Below are 19,498 nucleotides of genomic sequence, written 5' to 3' on the forward strand. Positions count from 1 at the left end.
CACTCCAGAAACAAAAATAGTATTATTATCAATCAAATCTTGAATTTTACCCTTTAAAGAAAAACATTTTTCAGTATCATGCCCAGGCTGACGATGAAAGTGACAAAAAGATTTGTGATCAAAATAAGGTGAAGTAATCTTTGCAGGATCAATTTGTCGTATAGGAGGAAGAGTAATCACATTTTGTCCCAATAACTTATTCATAATATCATGCAATGATTCATTCAAAGGAGTATACTTTCTTTCTTTCCTGAAAAATTTAGAAATAGGAGGCACACCTGATGCTGCATTCACATTGTTGTTGATGATGTTTTCATTGAATTTGATGGAATCTCTGTTCGGTTTAAACTTCCCAAATGGTTGTTGACTGCTATCACCCTTATCACTCGGAGCCATAGGATGTGATTGTTCCATTTGACTCACAGTCAGTTGATAATTGTGCAAAGTGGCACACAACTGTTGGAAAGAAGTAAACTCAGAAAACAGAAGTTTGTCTCGAATATCTTTTTGCAAATTAGAAATAAAAATTCTTTGAATATCATTATCAGGCACTGGAAAAGAAATTTGAGCATACAAATGCTTATATCTACCAATGAAATCAGTCACTTTTTCTTTAACACCTTGTTTACAATGCATTAAATCAATCAAAGTAACTTTAGGACTTATATTGTTTTGAAATTGTTGAATGAAAGCATTTGCAAGTTGTTCGAAAGAAGTAATAGAATAAGAAGGCAACGAGAAATACCATTGTAGGGCTTTGTCTCTTAATGTTCTGGTGAATAGTTTTGCAAGCAACCTTTGGTCATAAGCAAAATCAGTACAAATTGTTTGAAAAGTCTTAACATGTGTTAGAGGATCTCCTTTACCATTATAAAGCTCCAAATGCGGGATTTCAACATGTTTAGGAGGAATAGCTCGAACAATGTCAAGAGAAAGTGGACTCGCAACATCAAATGTGGGCACACTAAACTTAGATTGATTCATAGAGGCAATTTGTTGCTGTAAAGAAGAGACAGTTTGTGCAAGATTATTAATGGTAGCTTCAGTCGAAGAGTTCATATTAGGTGTGTTAGATTGATATGGAGGTGTTATCTTATTGAAAGAAGGTAAAGAGTAAGGTGGTGGGACCCTATGATAGTCAACCATAGGGGATGATTGGATAGGAGGAACACTACAAGGAGGAATGGAATGGTTAAATGAATTGCCCCCTTGCATCATGTTCATTTGTGAAGATGTAATAGGAACACTTATTGAAGGAATGAATGAAGAAGTCGGATTGAATGAAGGAATAGGGTTACTTGAAGAAGGAGGATTGCCCCCATGACTAGTGATCACAGGAGGAATGTCTTGTATAGAGGTAGCCATTATGTTTGATGTAAAGGTAGGTATGTTAGAAATAGAAGTGGTCAAAGGAATAGAATGATTGACTTGTGTAGGAGGCTGTGTATAACCTAAAGATTCAGCACAACTCTTCATAGGCATCACATTCAAATCCACAATGTGTGAAATACCACGCAAAATATCAATTCCATTCTTATCACTTTGAAGCATGCGTTTTAGACCCTCAATTAAAGGAAGAGCTTGACTATCGGGATACTCATGAGACATCCATTGGTGAAAATCGTCAAATTGGTTATCCAATTTGGAAAGTTGTTCAACGGAAACTTCATGGAGAGCTTCTTCATCATTCGGAGGATTAGAGGAATTACCCATGTCCTCGTTAAAAAGACTACTCAAATTAGGTTCCATCTCCTCAGTAGTTAAACCTCGGAAGGACTTAATTCTACGGCTTCGTCTAACGGGAATAGTGTAAGTAGGGCTTGTTGTTGTAAAACTCATGCACTAGAGAGAGAGAAAATTTTGAATTTAGAGGTAGCAATTTTCAGTAAAAACAGCCAATCTTCTAGATTTAAGCTGTTAAATGCAATCACAACAGTCTCCCGAAATTTCGGAAAAAATGTTCGGGACCGTGGCGCTCGGAGTGCAACACGGTCCTTGCAACTTTTTTCGAAATTTGCAGGGATGAAAGGTATGATGATTTTAGAGCTAATCTGAAAAAATTGAGGGATTTTACGATCTGTAGATAGGCCAAATTAAAGTTGCAATCTCAAAATTGAACCCTATCAAGATTGTCGAAAAATGCAAAATTTGAATTTTGAAAAAGAGAGGGAAACTGAAATTTTGAATTTTATGATTTTAGAGGGAATGTCAAAAGCAGTGCAAGTTTTGAAATTTAAAAATTGATTCAATTTCACGCAAAATTCAATTTTGAAAGCGGAAATCAAGGTTGTTGTAATTAAGCACTTAATTTCAAAAGTCACAGAATGCAAGAATTTGAATAAAGCACTGAAATTTTGAATGAATGCAAACACAATTTTCAGATTTAGGACAGTAAGAACACAATTTTGACACAAAATTTCAATTTCAACAATTTTTGAATGATTAGGAGCCTTAAACCAAGCAATCACAAGACCAACTTTGACTGTAATTTTGAAAGTGTTATAATTGACAAAATCAGCCAAAATTCTGGATTTTAGCAGGAAAATATAGCAAGATCTCGCTCCCGAAATTTTGGAAAAAATGTCGGGGACGATGGCGCTCGGAGTGCAACACGGTCCTCGCAACTTTTTTCCAAATTTTCAGGGATGAAAGATATTGTGATTTTATTGCGGAATCCAAAGTTACAGCTGATTTGGAGATGTTTTGATTGGTCAAATTGTCAAACAAAGGTTGAATTAAGAGGGATTCAAAAATTAGGGTTTTGACATTTAACCACTTAATTTTCAAAATTAAAGTACAGATATGAATTGATAATTTATAATAGAAAAGCAGATCTGAAGCAAGCATTAATAATTAAACATTTCGCAAGTTCAATGTTCAAAAAGAAAATTTAGGGTTTTTATGCAATCACCTCTAAAATTTTGCAAAAGATCAAACATGGAAATGTAATCAAGGAATCAATTTTTAGATCTAAGCATGAAAAATCAGAAAGGATGTTCACGTCAGGTTCACCAAAATGTAAAGCGGAAAATCGCGGTCGAACCCTAGTTGGTCTCCCCTCTTCTAACTCCGAGGAGAGAGAAGGGAGGTTCACTAGGATTCGATGGGTTTTCACTTAGGAGGAAGACTTTACATTCAAAAGAGGGGTTGAAACTCATAAGATTCAATCCCACACAATGTAAGATTGGATGCTAAATGAATTTCAAGGGTTTGGAAAGCAAAGCTACCCTCTTTTGTAAAGAATGTTGATTAAGGAAATTAAGCTAAGGATGCATAGAAAGTCATAAAGATTCGCTTATAAACTGAGTTTAGGTTATAGGATGAAGCTACGGACCTGGAATTAGCAGTAGAATGTCGATACGGCGCTGTCCTGCAAATTTGAGCAAAAGTTGTCGGGATGATGGCGCCCGGCGCCACGGTCCTCCGAAAAATCCGCGAAACAAAGGGGGATCTGTTCGTCTCTGCACAAGGATTCCAAATCTTCAATCTCAGCCGCGTACCTGCAACCTACACACAGAAAAGCGAAGACGATTGGGGGGTTAGGGATTAGGGGTTTGCCTTTAGGTCAAACCCCAGTTTTGGAATTAACCAAGAAATGAGCAAGTGCTGTAAATGTAAATGACTGTAATGTAAAACAAGTACTAATACCTTGTTCTAAGGATGTTTGTATCCTTATGTGCAAAGGTTTAGATGTTGTATGTTGTAGTATGTAGCATGTAATAAGTGATCTCCTCTTCAATGGTTGAATCCTTGACTTGAATGCAACACTTAGCCTTGAATGGAGACTTGGAATGATCAATTGCTTGAATGCTTGAATGCTTGAGTATAGTTTCCACGCTTTTCACATATGTCCTTCTCATCCCTCTTACCAAATGAGAGAGAAAAATGTAGTTTATATACTTGTCAATTAGGGCTGATAAACTGATTTTCCTGACCTTAGGCCGACCAGGGAAGTATATTTCCAAATTGCAATCAAAAAGACCCGATATCACTTAGGAAACCAGGCCCAAAATAGGACCCAGGGACCAGGGCGCTGGGCGCTCTGGTCCCACCTCCGAGACAGCGGGGTGCAAGGAGGTTCAGGCCAATGGTGCTTGAAAAATGCAGTTTTCAGTGTCGTGAGCAAGTTTTGGGGTCTCCATTCAGGTTGCGTGTTGCGTCGCCATCGTGAAGACCGAAATGCAGTCGAAATTGCAAGTGTCACAATTTTAGGACGCTACAAGAGGTTCTGGTTGATCATAGGTGATCGAATTGGGTTTGTGTAAGAGGTTTAAGACCTCTGGTATTGAGCTTGACTAGAACTCTACTCAGGCATAGGAGATGCTATTCTTGCATTTCACTCATCTTTCCAGATTGTAGTTTGGATTTCTTTGTAGTTAGTGAGGCTATTTTTGTGATGAGCAGTGCACTCTAGGAAGTGTGTCTTCTTGCATGTGGAGGCACCTCTTATTTTAATCACATACTTTACTGTAGAAGTATTATCTAACTGTGGGTAGGCTTCCCACCGTGGTTTTTCCCTTTACCAAGGTTTCCATGTACAAATCTCATTGTTATGTGTTATGGATGGTTGGTAATTGTTCTATGATTTATGTTTGTGCTTAATTGTTATATCTTCTATTCTGGTATTTGGTTTATGCATTCCAATAAAAGGTTTTGTGTGCTTAAAATTTTATAATATGTTGACAACTAATTCACCCCCCCCTCTCAGTTTTCCACTGGTTATCCTAACAATGATGATCTCCCTATTCCTGTCCATTCTATCCAAGAACATGACACCTTTTCAAATCCTACTGAAATTCCACTCCTTAAGAAAGATCAAGATATCCCTTCTGTCATTCCTAATGATCCCATTGAAATTCAAGAGAAGAGTACCTTTAAAGAGGAATCTAATGATCTCCCTCCTTATCAAGATCAAACTATCCTTTTGGCTTCACTCCCACCACAAGATGCTATCATTCCTCCATATCCATGTCCCAGTCCTCCCTATACACTCCAAGATCTCATTTATTTTGATGATCCCATTAATCCTTCCATTCTATCTCATGAAGAGCCTGTCTTTGATCCTAATCCCCTCATGATCTTAATCCCCTTGGTGATTCTAATCCCCCTCATGATTCTACCATTTTGGTGCAAGATATTCATGAATCCTGTACATGCATAATGGATTCTTCCAATTTGGTCTAGTCTGACTCACTTCATGATCTTATTATTTCTTTCACATCATATCCACCTCATAATGGACTTGTGTCTTCCTTTGAAAGCACGAAGTATATTACAAGTCAAAATATGTATAAAGGAAAAGGGGTAGACCTTCTCAAGAAAGAACCCCTCCATGTTAAAGAAAATCTTAATGGTCATCGCTTCAGTGACATTCCTGAAGATGTTGGTATCCCTCTATCAAAATCCAAACATACACATTTCCCTTCATCCCTTCCATCCATTTTAGGTCCTTATATCCCTTCATCCCCTATTCAAGGTAAACAAAGGTACACATCCTCGACCACCTTCCATCCATCCATACATTCCTTTCCCCCTTTAAGAAATTTATATGCCAAGCATAAAATTCATAAGTCCATCATTCCACATGCATTCAAGGATCAACATGTCCAATCTAATCGACATGCCAAAATGAAGTAACATATGATAAAAAAAGAAAAATAAATGTCCAAAAAGCCATAAAGGCAAATTTATCATGAAGTAAAGTTCAAATCTATATGGATTCCTAAATGCCTTATGCAAGCAATGCATTCCAAGGAACCACAAAAGCATGAAAAAACCAAAACAACGTGGATTCCCAAGTAGCTCCTTGAAGCACAATAGTTAATTGAAAAATTCCAGATTGGCATACAAAATTTCTATTACTCCATCCAAACATTTCAAATATATTCCTCCATCACCTCCTTCATCTATTTTGGGTCCTTATGTGTTGAAATCCCTATCCTTTCCTCCATCAAAATCTCAATATCCAAAATTACCTTTTCCTCCATCAGTCCACCAACCCTCCAGATGTGTGCCACTGCTGATCTTGCCAACATTTCCATCTACTCAATCCCAATTCTTCCAATATCCTATCCATTATCCAATTCATATTTTTCAGCATTCCGTCCCTCTAATCCAGTCTTTTGCATAAACACTTACCTTAGTTTCATTGCATATCCATGTCATTATCTCGCCAGCATCTTTGAGAATACTTTTAAAGGTCATGATCCATTTTTAAGGCTATTGTCAAAACAACAATATGCCTGAGTCCTTATTCCATCCCTTATCATGTGTCCATTTTTTGCTAAAAAGTCAAAAAAAGAAAAAAAAGAAAAAAAAGAAAAAAAAAAAAAAAGAAAGAAAGAAAGAAAAAAAGAAACAAACAATGAAAAAAAAAGAAAAATATTTCGTCCTCTGGTGAAAACCTAGCAAACAAGCACCTTGGGAAAGTACTGTGATCAAAACTTGGCAAACATGCATCATGTGTAATCTATGAGCTTCTTGCATTCCATAGTTGGGGGCAGGTTTCATTATCCTATCATCCCTCATGTCCATATTCCCTTTTCCACCTTTGATCTTGACAAGGTTGAGGATCTTCATGAACATCATACATCATGTTCACAGATTTCAGTCTATCATAGCTTTTGGTCTTTATCCAATGGCTTATTATAACCTTTCATTCATATTCCTTAGCTTATTGCAACCTTCTGTCACTATACTTTATCCTATCATACCCTTCAGTCCATATCCCTTATCCATTCTTGATCTTCCTTGTCCTATCCCTATCCTATGACTATCCATACACTCTTTTCCATCCCTTGATCTTGATCTGACATAAGGAAATTAATTGCAAGAAAACATGGTTTCAAAAACCTCTTGACATGTCCTTCATGCCATTTCATTGCTTAACATTTTCATATCCAGTCCCTTATCCCATTGTGTGATAGCCCTTGGACTTGAATCTTCTTTGTCTCCATAATAAATGGCCTTTGTCTTCCCTCTATCCACAAAGGGGACATTTTATTAACGAAATGAAAATAAAATAATTGTTTTTGAGATTTTGATGTTTTCCAATTACAATTGTCATGACATTTTACAATGTTTTTCGATTATTTTAGGACTTTATTTGATTTTTAGGGATTTTTCAAGACTTTAGCAATAATTTGTCCCCAATGTGTAGTAAGGTAAAGAATATGACAAATGGATAAATAAAATCCTACTGGCCCTTTCGGTACTCTTCTAGAAAATAGTGCTTCAAGTTTCTCAAACTCATCATCTTCTCTTTTCATATCTTCTAATTCTTTTGCATATAAATCTTTCTAGTCTTGCTTACCAGTTGTAGATGTAGATGCATGAAAAGAAGGTTCAATCTTCATAGCTCCAAAAGATCCAATTTCCTCAAGCTCAAAAGCAGATAGTTTCCCAACCAAAGTATCTCTATTGATAGATGTATTAGCCATAGTTCTGAACTCATTAATAGAAGTAGCCTTCAGTTTGTAAGCGGTGGTAGGGCTCTCAAGACTTTAGAAACAATCTCAGCTTCACCTCAATACCTTTGCTTGCTGACTTAGGTACACACCCAATAACTTTGCACTATTTTCTAGAAGAGTACCGAAAGGACTGATAAGAAGTAAGTATGAAGGAAAATAACCTTTTAAATGTTTTGTATGTAATAAGATTGGTCATTTTGCATCTAGATGTTCTGAAAGAAATTCAAGATTTGAAGAAAGAGTTAAAAGATCATTTAAACCTAACTCTGGATATCATAACAAGTATAGATTCAAGAAAAACAAAGACAAATCATGCTACATAGATTCAAATGATTTGTCTTTGTTTTTCTTGAATCTATACTTGAATTGTCTTTGTTTTTCTTGAATCTATACTTGTTCTGATATCCAGAGTTAGGTTTAAATGATCTTTTAACTCTTTCTTCAAATCTTGAATTTCTTTCAAGACATCTAGATGCAAAATGACCAATCTTATTAAACCTAACTCTGGATATCAGAACAAGTATAGATTCAAGAAAAACAAAGACAATTCAAGTATAGATTCAAGAAAAACAAAGACAAATCATTTGAATCTATGTAGCATGATTTGTCTTTGTTTTTCTTAAATCTATACTTTTTCTGATTCAAGAAAAACAAAGACAAATCATGCTACATAGATTCAAATGATTTGTCTTTGCTTTTCTTGAACCTATACTTGAATTGTCTTTGTTTTTCTTGAATCTATACTTGTTCTGATATCTAGAGTTAGGTTTAATAAGATTGGTCATTTTGCATCTAGATGTCCTGAAAGAAATTCAAGATTTGAAGAAAGAGTTAAAAGATCATTTAAACCTAACTCTGGATATCAGAACAAGTATAGATTCAAGAAAAACAAAGACAAATCATTTGAATCTATGTAGCATGATTTGTCTTTGTTTTTCTTGAATCTATACTTGTTTTGATATCCAGAGTTAGGTTTAAATGATCTTTTAACTCTTTCTTCAAATCTTGAATTTCTTTCAGGACATCTAGATGCAAAATGACCAATCTTATTACATGCAAAACATTTAAAAGGTTATTTTCCTTCATACTGACTTCCTACTAGTCCTTTCGGTACTCTTCTAGAAAATAGTGCTTCAAGTTTCTCAAACTCATCATCTTCTCTTTTCATATCTTCTAATTCTTTTGCATATAAATCTTTCTAGTCTTGCTTACCGGTTGTAGATGTAGATGCATGAAAAGAAGGTTCAATCTTCACAGCTCCAGAAGATCCAAATTCCTCAAGCTCAAAAGTAGATAGTTTCCCAACCAAAGTATCTCTATTGATAGATGTATTAGCCATAGTTCTCAACTCATTAATAGAGGTAGCCTTCATTTTTTAAGCGGTGGTAGGGCTCTCAAGACTTTAGAAACAATCTCAGCTTCGCCTCAATACCTTTGCTTGCTGATTTAGGTACACACCCAATAGCTAATCAGAATATGTTATTAGAAGTCAACATATTCTAATACAGTTCTCCAAAAGAAACACATTAAATATTATGCTTAACAAATCACACATTAATAGATGAACTTTTCAATCAACCGAGCATTCAAACTGATCGAACTTGTCTTATCAATCAAACAATATCAATATCAATATCAGTATTTTCATCAACATTATCATGAGTCTTATACAAGGTGTGGTATACTCAAAACCAAACAATGTCCTATCTTAGACGAGGTACTGCATTTCCTGAAACTAGACAGCTTGATCATCCTTTAAATATAAACATTATCACTTTTGGCAACAAGATCAGAATGCCTGTTTGACTTGTTTGAACTTGTGAATCTTATTTTTCACTGATTTATCTTTGATCATGTTCCTATGTTGCTTAATGGTGTCACTGAGTGATTTAGAGTGGCTAGGATGGCTGATGGTCTTTCTTATTTTTCATTTTATGTTTGCAGAGTGTTTCATAACATTCTGGGGCAAGTATGTCTTAGGAATTTTGAACCATTGATTGTATATGAACATGTCTGTCTTACACAAAGGAACTGCATTATCGCCTTGGCCTTCATTGTCATGGTGCATCGCATCCATTTTTCCATATCAAATAAATGTTCTTACCTACTATTAGCATTTGTGAAAGAAAGATTTCATCACACTAATCATTCTTCACTTCTCACTTGCATTTCTTCTAGCTAACATTTCTTCTATCTTGTCAATCATTTTACATGTTCATCAAATCTATCATTATCATGCTATCTATTCTATTTTCCAAGATCAATTGAGAACTTCTTCATTTGATATCAATCAACCCTTTTTCGACAATCAATTAACATTCTTCACTTCTTACTAACATTTTTCTCTTTCTTCATATTTTCTTTCATCTAACATTCTTCTCTTCTTTTGAGAGATCATTCATTTATTTTCATACATAAATAATCTCTCGAGAGGGCATCCTACCTCCATCGTGTCATCTACTGGGGCATGATTTCTCAAATTTTCTTTGAAACAATGCTCAAAATCGCATTGTCTCAAAGAGGGACGAAATGTAGACATTGAAAATTGTCCTAAGTCTTCAATGACACTTTTCACTAACATTTTTTTCCTAAACTGATTAAATAATTTTAATTATTTAATTAGTACTAATATTCTTCTTCGAATTTTCCTATAACTAAATAATTCTTATTTAAATAATTATTTTTCTTCTAAACTATTAACTAACTGTTGGATTTTGCCAAGATCAAGAAGTCATTGAAATGTACAAGATAGAGACATAATATGGGACAAGAATAAACTGTATTCTCATCAATAGAAAATGATCAACAATCAACTGGATTATCACTGTTACATACAATGTAGATGAGCCTGCTTATATAGGCAAGGCTAGGGATATGTATGAGCACACAAATATGACATGTGGCTCAATAAGAAACAAGGGTAGGTAGGAAATAGGTGTGGGTAGGTAGGAGAAATAATATAATATTCCACATGAGGTGGATCACCCATCGAAGGTGGAATTATCACTCCACAATAAGTGGATATGATAGTGTAATAACAAGATCAACACCTTAAGAGGTGGAATTTCTCCTACACACACTATCCCAATGTGGCACAAACACCCAAGTGTCTCATATCCAAACTACTATGAAATGCATTATCCTAAGTAAACTTAAGTAAGTGTAATAATATCCATGATGAATAATTATTTACACCAACACCCCCCCTTAAGTGCAACTTAGGGGAATGCACTTAAGTCTACAATGCAACTAAGCAATGCAAGATGGGTCCCGGCTACGAGGCCATGTTAGGTACCCATGCACAAATGCAAATGCATGCAAACCAATGAAATGAAATCTCTCACAAAGTGGGGAAAGAGAGAAAAACCCAATGGGAAAAAACCCTCCCCCAAAAAAGAGATGAAAGCTATACAAGAGAACTCTCAAAGAAGTATGTGAGGAACAAAACCCCATGTGAGGAAATAGTCCCCCCCATATGAGAGAAGAAGAGAAGTCAAACTGTGATCATCCCTCAATGAAGAATCTGCACCAATGATAGAAGCTCGATGTATGAAGAAACTGCTCCACGAATGTCGAACAACATTCCTCCCCTTAGGAAGAAACAAAACCAAAGGTGTATCCATGAAGTCTCCCCAATCATGAAGGGAAGATGTATGAAGAAAACTCATGATGAAAGGAATCTCTGAAAACTGCTCAAGTGTCCCCATGTCGATGCTGAAAGATACCCCTTCCAAAGATGGTAAACTGTGCCATACTGCTGAAAAAGGAACTCCAACATCTAGTGGAGATGGATGTAGAACAATATCCAAAGACTCATGTCTCTCCTCAAAGAATAAAGAGACCTCCTCCAACTGCTGTACATAAGTATCCACAATCATGTCAACCTCGAAAGAATGATCATGTAGAGAATGAACAAGAGGGTCAGAGTGTGCCCTCGCAACAATCAAAGAAGGATCATCTTCATCAAAGAGAAGATGTATGTCATCAATGATGTCTCCCAAATCTGCAATGTAGGATTCCACAAACAAACCTGCAATATCTGTCATGTAATCATCCCATGAATCTGAAGCTGGAAGACAATGTATATCGTGCTGCACTAAATTACATGAAGGCAAAACTGTCACACTATCTGTATTATCAGGTACAATAGGTGATGTGATATCAATATGAGAAGATGGAATACAAGACTCAAGAACGGGGTTACATGTGAGAATCCCCAAATTCAAGTGTCCAAAGTTCTCCTCAAAATCTGAATCATCATAATAAGTGTGATCATCATGTGTAGAATCATCAAATGTGAAATCATCATTATCAACAAAATCTGAAAAGGAGTATAACCGAGATGCATGATCAACCACCCCAGTTGCAATGATAGCTCTAGTCTCCATGTCTCTAATAAAAACTGAGTCAGGTGTGAACTCCACAACTCTCTTAGTTGCGCCATGTGTGATTTGATAGATAGAAAGGAGATTGTTTGTCAAGTGGGGTACACACAACACATCATTGAAGGAGTTATCCCCAATGTCAATAGATCCTTTCCCAATCACATCCATGTATGTATGATTGCCCATCAAAATCTGTGGCATGGTGCAAGGCTCAAATGTAGAGAACATAGACTGTGAAGATGCCATATGATGAGAAGCCCCTGAATCTAGAAGCCATCTCTCTGAAGTATGATTTGTTGTAGCACATAGAGCTTGTCCTTTTCTTGTTTCAAAAGAGTGAGTTTTTCCACTTGTAGAAGCCATGAATGCTTGCCCTTTTCCTTTTGAATGCGAGGAAGTGGAAGTTGATGAATCATCCTTCTTGTAGACTTTAGGCAAATCAATGTTATGCTTTTTGATGATATGTGTGAGCTCATCAATCTTCTTAGTATGGCAACGATGTTCCTCATGACCAATCTTTTTACAATAAGCACAAGTAGGTCTCTCTCTCTTTGGTGAATTATCTTTCTTGGAAGAAGATGAATCTCCTTGTTGTGGAGAAGATTGTGCTTTATCCTTAGGCTTTGATTGCCATTTCTTCTTGTTTGAGTTGTCCTTTCCTTGATTTCCTTTGTTTCCTTGATTTGCTACTAATGCTTGAGACTTAGAAGAAGTCTTAAGAATGCCCATGCTTATCAACTTAGTTTGTTCCATCATCAACATTTCATTGAAAGCATCAAATGTAGGCATTTTGTAGCTTGAACCCATTGTCATCCTATGAGTTTGGAAACTAGAAACAAATGCTGCATATTCTTGTGGAAGCTTCCCTATCAAGTTGAATATCAATTGAGTATCCTTCTTATCAATGCCACAATCTTTGAGTTGTGCCCTCAACTCATTTGCCTTAGTGACATAATCTTGTATAGTATCAAAGTTCTTGGGATCTAACATGGTGAGATCACTATCAATTTGATATCCCCTAATCTCATCAACTTGACCATACAAGTCTTGAAACTTTTGCCAAGCATCCTTGATTAGAGTGCATTTCTCAATATGAAATATGAGATCCTTTGATACATACTTTCTTAAGGTACCAATTGCCATGATATTTTTAGTGAGCCAATCTAAGTGACCAACTGGATCAGCCTTAGGATCAGCTGGAGCAACAATAGTTCCATCAATGTAATGAGTGAGTCCTTTTTCCATAAGTTTACTCCATGCATCAATTTTCCAAGTAGCATAATTATGTGGAGTTAAGAGAGGAAACTTAGAAGAACCCATAGCAGCAAAAAAGGAAAGAACACAAGAGCACAAAAGCACAAGAGACACCCCCCAAATTCAATCAATCAAAGTACCCCCCCAAAAGTGATGATTTTGGCACTTTATACTTAGTGCGATTACAATGAGCCACTTGCAAAACAAGACAAAGTGGGCTTATGATGCAAATTTTACAACTTCTCAAATGAGATACAAGAGACTTCAATCAATAGTGCAATGAATCTAACTGAGATTCAAGCAAACATATAAGTACCAAAAGAGCCAAAAATGGCCTAGATCTGAAAGTACAATTTCTACTTAAAATGACATCAATCTGATAGCATCATGTGAAAGTAGACGAAAAAATACGCACTTTCAAAAAAAAACGGCACCTTAAAAGAAGGTCGGATGACCCCAAACGAAGCCTCTGAAGTTGCAAAAACAGGGATTACTCAGGGACAGTCACCAAAAACTGCATTTTCTGAAAAATCCGTGCATCAAAATCAAAAAATTCTTTCACCACTGTGGAGAGCACGAAATTCTAGCCCATTTCAAAAAAAATTGCACCCAAAAAGGAGCAAAAATGAGCAAGTTATGGCCATTTGAAGTTGAACTGCAAAATCAAAAATGCAAATGAGAGGGGGTCAAAAAATTTCCAAACCCTGCTGATGTGGCGCTGACGTCAGCAATTCAATGGGTTAAATTTGACGGCCGTATGACCGTCGCCAAAACTTCGCTGCCTGGCTGACTGTGCGTCCGTACCGTACGGACGGATTACGTGGCAAGGCGGGGCTGGTGTTCCGTACTGTACGGAAATGATGATGTGGCAGGGGTGACTTGGCGTGATGACGTGTCACTATTGTGACAGTCCGCGTGGCGGACGAGCTGGCAAGAGTCGGTCTGGTTGCGGACGACCGGCGGTCTTCGGGAGCGAGGCGCTGAGGAGGCACTGCAGCGGAGCGGAGGGACGAGCGCCGGCGGGGAGGAGACGCCGGAGTCCGATGCCCGAGCGGAGGACCTGCCGGAAGCTGGGTGCGCCGACTGGTGGCGCCAGGAAGCGAGGACGTGGGGAGCGGCGTGCCTGCAAGGAGGAGCTCGGGCGGCGTGCCGGAGGCCGGAGGTGGCGCCGGAAGGACGCGGCTGCGGGCGTCGGGCGGAACCGGTACGGCCTCTGCGCGTTGGATAGTCTGCAGACGGCGTCACAGTCACAGGTACGAGCGGTACCTGCAAAACGGGTACGGTCGGAGCACGGGGGGGGTCTGCGGACCCCCCAAAAATTTGATTTTCCCTTTTTTTTTTTTTTTCGATTTTTTTTTAATTTTTCAAAAAAAAATTTTGATTTTTGATTTTTCAAAACATTTCTGAAAAATGAAAAAAGAATTTTTTTTTGAAAAAAATAGAGGGATATTCGAAAAATCCGTACAATAAGGCAAAAATGGAGAAAAAAATTTTCTCACCAAAATAGGCCAACTTTATAACCAAAATTCATGGAAATGGCCTTCCGGACGCAATGGAGAGGTCGGATCTGGTCTAGGACGCCTCCAAATGACAATGCTCCTCAGATATGCCTCTTGACGTCACAATAATGCCTCTTCAAGACGAATCAATGAGACTCCAATAGCTCTGATACCATGTTGGATTTTGCCAAGATCAAGAAGTCATTGAAATGTACAAGATAGAGACATAATATGGGACAAGAATAAACTGTATTCTCATCAATAGAAAATGATCAACAATCAACTGGATTATCACTGTTACATACAATGTAGATGAGCCTGCTTATATAGGCAAGGCTAGGGATATGTATGAGCACACAAATATGACATGTGGCTCAATAAGAAACAAGGGTAGGTAGGAAATAGGTGTGGGTAGGTAGGAGAAATAATATAATATTCCACATGAGGTGGATCACCCACCGAAGGTGGAATTATCACTCCACAATAAGTGGATATGATAGTGTAATAACAAGATCAACACCTTAAGAGGTGGAATTTCTCCTACACACACTATCCCAATGTGGCACAAACACCCAAGTGTCTCATATCCAAACTACTATGAAATGCATTATCCTAAGTAAACTTAAGTAAGTGTAATAATATCCATGATGAATAATTATTTACACCAACACTAACTAATCTTTATTATTTAATTAATATTCATCATTATCTCTTTCTAATCAATTAATTTTGATCTTAATCGACTAATCCTAACTATTCCTTTTTGATTAAATAATTTGCTTAATTATTTAATCCCTTTATTCTAAGCTAATTATTATTCCATTTAATTATTTAATCCCCTTCTTCAAATTGTTGTAATTAAATAAATTTTATTTATTTATTTATGACCCCACTTATCTCTTTCGCTTTCTAATTTCTATCTTCCTTATCTCTTCAACTTGCTAATTCACAACTAGTCTTTTCCTCTCTTTATTTTGGCATATTTTGTTGAAAATGAATATTTCCAACATTCATTCACTCAACTCTTTTTGTTTCTATTTCTTCCTCAACATTGGAAATGCGATTTCCTCTTTTATCCTCACTTAACAAGTCATCTCATTTAATCTCATCCATTGATTAATTTCAATTTCAAATAAATCTTAGTCATCCAATCAATCTCAATTTTTTTATAAATTGAGCTCTCATTGCTCATTTTCAACAACCATGCTTCAAGTATCCTGATGCTGTCCAATTTGCTATTATTTTATCATCAACTTTTTTTCATTTTGTACTTACATTTGTAGGTGACATCCACATCAAATTTGAAGGATAAAGAAGGACAATGGAGGTCAATGAGGGAGATTTTTGCATGCTGTTTGTGATTTTGCTTTGAAATCTTGTCTTTCATTCCTTCATTGAATGTATTAGGATTATATTTCATAACATTTTAGCTTTGTGGTTGGCGTTTATGTGTTATGAATCTTATTCATAATTTACTACGTACAATATGTTTTTATGATCTTTCTAATTTAGAAAAATTATATAAAAAATAAATTAATAAGAATAGAAATGTTTCTAATTACTAAATAGATTGAATAAATATATATATTGTTTATATATATCATTGAACTATTATTATATATAATTCTTTAGATATTATATAATAATTAAATAAAATAAGTATTAAATAATTAAATCTATTATAATTTGTTCTAATACTAATATTTACTAATAAAATTTTAAAATATAGTAATGTAATTATAATATAATATTAATATAATCATCATAATCATTATAAATTATTTGAATTATGTTAAAAATATAATTTAATATTTATATCAAATTTATTTACATTATGTTAAAAATATATTTTTATATTTATATCAAATTGAACTCTATCCTACCAAAATAAACCCTCAAAAATCTATAAAATATTTCTTTATTTTCTATTATATTATATGATTAAATTAATGAAGTTAAATAAAAAACTAGTTAATGAAAATAATGATGGTTCTATATTTTAAATATAACTTAAATAAATATATATCACGTTTCTATATATCGAATAGATTATTATATATAATTCACTATATCGAATAGATTGTTGTACCCTATGGAACACCCTGTAGCTCACTAAACTACCTAAGTACATAGTTGGGTAACAATACATCTATAATGCACTTTAAGCTCATAGTCTGACCTATGAAATGTTGTTCCTACCTACGATGAGAAGGATGTTGTGCATCATCTACCAAACCAAGGAAATCTCTATATGGTCGTCATGTGAAATGTTTCAATACATCTATCTCATGTATCCAAAATAATCTATATCCCATAAACCTCTAATGAATGACACCATCATATCTATATACATATGGCTTCTCATCCAGCATGTGTACATGCAATACTACTCTGAACACTACTATGTGCTCCCAAGCCCAAACCTGTAAGACCATGATACCACAACTGATCAACTGAGCAACCAAATATACAATTGTGTGCAATTGATTGTACATCACAAGAACGTATGGACCCCAAGCATAGAATCGACTATTATCTATCATACCAGCTAGTAGTCTACACCAACCGATGGGAAATCCATGATTTTGTCGATCTAGAACCAATGTGCCTACAATCAAGTTGCCTAAAACAACACTGACTTCATCATACTCTCTCATCATCACATCCCACACTATATCATAAAGAGAATTTATATTGAGCTCATCCATCTCACACTCATACAACACACACAATGCGATAATGCCAGAATGTCTATCATAAATGACCCTCTCTACATGAATGGGAATATGAACAATACGCAATTAATACTCAAGAGTCACACACACCTCTCTAATGGGTAAATGAAATGAGCTCATCTTCTATTCCCACCTCTTTCTGAGTTCTATAATAAATCCCCTATTGGTCATAACATTAGGCATGTAAAGAATATGATAGAGACCAGTGTACCAAAAGAAGTATCACTCCTCCTCATCAAGTTGATGGCATAACACAAGGTCCTTAGGCCTATTCCCATGTTCTCTAAGGACAAGAAGAGTAGCCTACAAAACCATGGCATTGTTAGCCTAAAACTACTTCAAACCCTAAATAATCTAATGCACATTCCTAAAATCATGCCTAATTGAATTTTTTTACCAAATTCAAAATTTATGAAAATCAAACTAAACATATGTGAAACTATTACATAATTGCAAGACAAGATTAACACTTGTGAATCCCTATCAAAAATTGTGTAATCATAAACTAAAATTAAAAAATCATGGTCATTCAAATGCAAAGACTACAAATCAAATGTGAAAATCTTAATAGTTGTGACAAACAATAAACAATTACAAAAAAAGAATGATAGTTGTGGAAAAATTGATATATGAATGCGAAACACTTAAATTGTGCATAACAAAGAAAAATATTTAAAGTGACAAATTAATGTAAAATTTGACAAAATAGGTTGAAGCACTTACCTTGTCATTAGAGCCCACTAGTCTGCCAAATTAATGCACCCAATCAAACTATTTTCCTCCTCCCAAAGCCTACCATTGCTCCTCAAACGTTCAACTGCCACTCAAAAACTCTCTGAATTCTATATGCTCCAAGGATGCAAATGAGTCAAATGAACCCCCCAATTCCTATTGATAGCTAAATTGGATCCCTAATTAGGGTTTTTCACCCTCTTTTTTATGGTCATTTTTTTATTTATTTTTGATGAATAGGCCTTCTCTATTAATAAGAAATACTAAAGTACATATTCACAAAAAAGGGGCTGGGGGATATGAGATCACCCCGCAAGAGTCACTCAGTCAGCGGCCGGAAACAAAAAAAAGCAAGCTATTCATCAAAAAACTTCCTTAGGGAGCCAAAGCAGAGGCAAATGAGGGAGGAGGATCAAGGTCATCTTTTTTTTCCCATACATCAGCGAGGCTAGGAGTTGGGTCTAGCACAGACCACCCATCTTCTAGATCTCTTTCAATTTTTCCCTCCTCCTGCCTGGGGGGCGATATCGCCAAAGCCAGGTGAGGAAACTTGGAGGTGGTGGTAGAGGGCCACTCAGAATCAACAACAATAGGAGGAGAAAAGGCCACCAGAGCATCAAAGGGCCACCTTGAGGCAGAGTTGTGCCATGGCGGGGAAGCTAAACGATGACGCCAAGCATCACCCCTCCCGCTCGAGGAGTGGTGGGGAGGCTGGGAACACGAGGTCTGAGAGTGGGGGGCAAAGGAGCTGCGACCACGGTGGTGGCCACGGGGTGGAGTATGGTCGGCAGAAACAGAGTCCGGTGGTACTCGGGCAATCACACAAGGGGTATTCCCCAGTGTTGGAGGACCTCCTGAAGGTGGGCCACCTCAAGGGCCACCTTGTCAGCTTGAACCTGAATCTACATGAATACATTGTTATAAATGCAAGCTTTAGCATAAAGCAAAACATTAATATCCAAGAAGCGGTGAGAAAAAATAATAATATTTCTATCCTTCCAAAGAGTGAATAGGATCTCCATTTTGAAAGCATGCCCTATCTCAGAGAACTTATAGAGGATTCTAGGTGAATCACCCAAAAGATCCATGTGCCAGGAAAATGGCTCAGGCTGAAAAGGCCAAAAAAAGTCATGAATCCAGCTCCAATACTGTTGAGCTCTTCTATAGAACCAAAAGATGTGCATAAAAGTTTATGGGTGACCATAGAAAGGGCATCGAGGATCAGGTACTCCCAAATGCTTGAGTCTGGAACCCAAAGGTAGACCTTGAAAGAGAACACAACAAGCAAAGTGTGCAATATTAGGTTCAGTGATGGCGGACCAGACAACCAAAAACCTAAATCTCCAGGTAGTCTGGGAAGACTACAAGTGCCACCGCTGATTGAGAATATGAACCATCGGCAAGTGAGGAACCAACTAGAGATA

This window comes from Cryptomeria japonica, chromosome 5 (assembly GCF_030272615.1).
Source record: "Cryptomeria japonica chromosome 5, Sugi_1.0, whole genome shotgun sequence".
Lineage (NCBI taxonomy): Eukaryota > Viridiplantae > Streptophyta > Pinopsida > Cupressales > Cupressaceae > Cryptomeria > Cryptomeria japonica.